Consider the following 4,822-nt stretch of genomic DNA (forward strand, 5'->3'; position numbering starts at 1 on the left):
CTGCATTTTGTTAGGGGACTCGTTTTCCGTAACCGGTTCTAAAGTTGGTGAGGCAACAGTGGTTGTACCGCTTCTGAGTGTAACAACGTTAGCTGTTGCATTTGTATTGGTGATTGTGTTGCTTGGAAGAGTGCCGGTGGTCTTTCGAATAATTGTCGGACAATTTGTCCGATCTGAGTTTCTAGATTTTGTAATGATGCTTGTTGACTTTTTAGGTCGGCTTCATGTTTTACCAATACTCCGCTGATATCAACAGCTCTTGAGTCGGCCTTCTTTTCTGCTTCATTTGTTGGTCATGATTTGGATTAACATTTCTTCGATTTTTGAGTAGCTTGGGTTTTGATGGCTATTGGAACTTTGATCTTGAAATTGGGGTTTAGGCTGGAAGGGTTGATTCATCGGTCTTTTTTCGAATCTGGGTAGGGGTTGAGTGTTACCTCCTTTCTTCCAACTGAAATTCGAGTGGTTTCTCCATCATGGATTGTAGTTGTTACTGAAAGCGTTGTTATGACGAGCGATGAAATCGACTTCCTCCATAACCATAATGACTTGTTTGCAGTCACTTGTCTTGTGAGTTCCTCCACAGGTGTCACAGGTGATCTTGGTTTTTGGTAGTTCGACTTGAAGTTGTTCGAATTTCTTAGAAAGGGCTTCAAGCTGTGCCGTGACAAGAGTGTTGGAATTAACGTGGTGTATTCCTTTGTGAGTTGGTGTAGATCTTGGTGGGTTATAGGCGAAATTCTTCTTTTTTTCTTTTTCCATGACTTCAAAGGCTTCGTTAGGTGATTTGGATCCCAGGTCTCCACCGGCGATTTGGTCGATGGCCTGTTTGTTTTGACTGGATTGTGCGTCAAAGAAAGTTTGTACTTGTAACCATACACTCAGTCCATGATGTGGGCATCTTCTCAGAAGACTTTTGTATCTCTCGCATGCTGCTTGTAACGACTCATCATCATCGGTCTGGAATCCGGTAATGTTGGCTCGGTATTTGGCAGTTTTATCAGGCGGAAAGTATTTGAGGAGAAACTGTTCAACCATCTGGTCCCAGGTAGTGATGGAGCCAGATGTAAGAGATTCTATCCATTCTAAGGCTTGACCCATTAGTAGCGATGGAAAAAAGCCCAAGCCCGACGGGTATACCTGAAACCCGAAACAAATGGGACAGGTATACCCGAAACCCGATGGGTATGGGTCGGGTATGGGATTAGGTTTTAAAAATTTTCGCAGGTACGGCCCGGGTATGGGATTAGATGATACCCGGCCCGATTACCCAAAATCACATACCCGTTTACCCGCACTATGTACCCGGTTTGTATACCCGAAAAATTCTTTATATTTCATAGGTTGTGAAGAAAATATATAAATATATATATAAAAGTTATAATGATATTATTTATTTATTGTCACACTTTTATATATGAAGTGCATTATATTTAAATTTGTAATAATTTTTGTATGAATAAAAGGAATAAAATAAATATAATGATTAAAAAAATGTACATGAAAGTCCCAACGGGTATACCCGATACCCGCGGGTATGCCCGAAAACCTATGGGTAATTACCCGACAAATACCCAACGGGTAATGGGCCGGGTATGGGACAAGGTTTTACAAACGGGTATGGGCATGGAATTACCAATACCCGGTCCGAACCCAGCCCGTTGCCATCCCTACCCATTAGAGAGAAAGAAAAGAGTTTGAGTTTGATCTGATCTTCTCAAAAAGTTTGTATTTTAAATATTCCGAAGATTCGTAGGAATCGAGATATATGAGAAAGAGGGTCTTCGTCGAGGAGACCATGAAATTGAACTGAATTTTCCACCCTATGAATGCTACTTGATTTGATTTCGAAATTTTTGGTGATTTCGGGTGGAGCCACTCTAGTGCCATAGCCTTCGAGAGTCAGCCTGGCATACTGGCTCATTGTTTTGGGCCGCCATAATTTCTTCAGTTTGATTTTCTCCTAATGTGGTGGCGTCTACTGATTCGTCTTTGATTTTTTTGGTGGTTTCTGCAGTCCGTTTACGCGCTCATCGACGAAAAAGTCATCCCGGTTCAGAAATTAGAGAAACAAGCTCTGGCTTGAAAGTAAAGGACATACATGAGATTAAATCAAATTTAAACTATTTAAACTAAAGATTAGTTAAAGTTAAACTACGAGTTAGGCTAAACTATTCTAAACTAAACTAAGATCTAAGTTAATTCAGCTAAGGTTAGGTAAATAAATGTTAAAATTAGACTAGCCATAAAATTATTAATTCTAATATAGTAATAAGTGAAATAAAATAAAAGTTAAAAATTTGTACAAATATAAATAATGATTAGGTTAAAACTTGGATCGTTCTTAGAAACGTACCGTGTCCCCGGCAACGACGCCAAAAACTTGATGTGTGCTGTGCGTGTGGTAGTAAAATTATAATGAACTGGATATTTAGCTTTTGCACTAGATCGTGTTTTAAATTTATAAAAGTGATTTCTACTAAGACTAAACACACACAAAATAGGCAAGTGTACCTATCGTATATGTAGAATAGTATTGATAAGAACCAAGTATCGATCCGTGGACACAAATGTTTCTAACAATGAATCATCATTTTACTTTAATCGGAGGTTTTAATCATACTGGGGTTGATTTTTGAACTTTTTATAAAATATAAATACTTATATATAGGTGACCAAGACGATAAATTCTAAACAAGTAGTTAAATTATATGAAGGTTACCATCTAAGATCAAGAATCCACTCCATTGTTCCTTGATGATTATTAAATAAATACGTGATAAACTTGTCGTAATAATATATGATAGAATAGCTCCTCATTTCTAAGTGAGCATATCCTATGACATAAAAGAAAGTAGAATGCGCATTTTAAAGTCAACCCTTTCCTAATGTCATGCTACCACGAGCATGTCAATTTAAGTTGGCAAGTAGTTAAGTAAAGTCAAAAGATTAGGATTGACTTCGATTTCTCAAATACCAATTCTAACAACTTTGGGTGGTTATAGTTTAGTCACACAACCTCCCCTTGGTTGATTTAAGTAGGTTATAATTACACATTCCGTTAACATACGATTTCTTTAACTAGCATGATAACCTAAGCAATCGTGTTAACGATGTTATTTCAGATTACCAAAACTAGAGAAGTAGATCATAACTTATATCTCATCATTTCTAAGTACAATATAAGGATCCATGTTTCGATAAATTATCAAAGTATTTCTATCTTTCAAGAACATGAATCGATCATGAATGATTGTCAATATAATTGTCAATCACCAACTTTGAATTGTTGAATTAAGATGGTGAAACATTTCTCATCAAAAGATAATTGCAAGATAACCATGTACTTTACTAAAACTAAATCACATGTTTAATATAATCATCAAGTAAAACAAAGCTTCTTCATAGATTTAAGATGGTAAATGGAGTTTAGCTCATAATGAGCAATGTTATGAACATTAAAAGAGATGATGATAACAAAAACATGATTAAGCTAGAACAATCTAACCAAATGTGGATGAATCTCCCTTCATAATGATGACGATGGATTATGATGATGTTGATGATTATGGATGATGATGGTAACCTACAAGCCTTCAAATTCCTCACAAGATATTCAATATGAGTGTTAGTGGGTATTTTATAAGTGAAAACCGTATAGAATTCTCTTCAAGGCACACTTCTCAAATGACACAAGAGCCTCTATTTATAGGCTTTCTAGAGGAAAAAGCACAGCCCCGTTGCATGTTGTCAGATCGTACATGATGACTCACCACGGGGGTGTGCTTTCAGAGGCACGCCCACATGCTTTTATTGACATGTGCTTCAATTCTTTTTGTCTTTATCTGGAGGTGACCACGGCCCCGTGGCCATTGAGGCACGGCCCCGTGTCCAGCTATCCACTATTTTGTCTTTTTTGATATGTGAGCACGACCCCGGTTTCCAAAGGCACGACCCCGTGTTTCCAAAAGCACAGCCCCGTGTTTCCAAAAGCACAGCCCCATGTTTTGCTGTTTTCTTTGGTTTTCTTTGATTTTTCTTTGTCTTTTCATCCGTTTCTTCGTTTGAGGCTTGGATTCACCTGAAAATACATTTTATCATGATAAGTAGTTATTTTAACTATATTATACGATATAAGTTGCAATTTTTAGATATTATTTGATGCTAAAAAGATGTATAATTTTATATACATAACTTATTCTCACGTTGGAGGGTGGTTACGGGAAGACCCCCTTCTTGTCCTTCCCGTAACGAGCTCACGATGCTTGTTTTGCAGGTTTCTGTCACTGGACTTCCGGAGGTTGTGCTCATATCGTAGTCGGTTGTTGTTTGTATCCTACAATGTGGACTTATTAGATCCAGGATCCGTTAAGGGGATCGGATTAGTGTTTCTTCACAAGTTGTATTAGAGTCAAATCATCTAATCTTTTCTTTTTATCGAAGTCCAACTAAAGAGTTTGTCTCACTAACAATTGCATCGTGCGATTAACTAGGATGTGGATAAAAGAGCACGTAGGTGAAGGGAAGAAACCGATGATTCAGAGATGGTTGATCTGCAACTGATTGAAGGTATCAAGAAGCTGAATAATGACAACTATAACAGAAGGTCGGTTAGGACCTCTGGGAAATAACTAGCGGTGTTGATACCATGGATCCCATAATTGACACCAATGGTGCAATTCATAAGTGGAGAATTAATGTCGGAAGGGCGATGTACTTGCTCAAGACCACAATCGTTGAGGATTTTCTTGATCATATTCATGATCTTGCAACACCAAAACAAGCCTGGATACACTCGTTGGACTCTTTTCCAAGAGAAACG

This window comes from Bidens hawaiensis, unplaced genomic scaffold (genome assembly GCF_021521415.1).
Source record: "Bidens hawaiensis isolate Kalapana, Puna unplaced genomic scaffold, B.hawaiensis_p1.1 tig00080160_1, whole genome shotgun sequence".
Lineage (NCBI taxonomy): Eukaryota > Viridiplantae > Streptophyta > Magnoliopsida > Asterales > Asteraceae > Bidens > Bidens hawaiensis.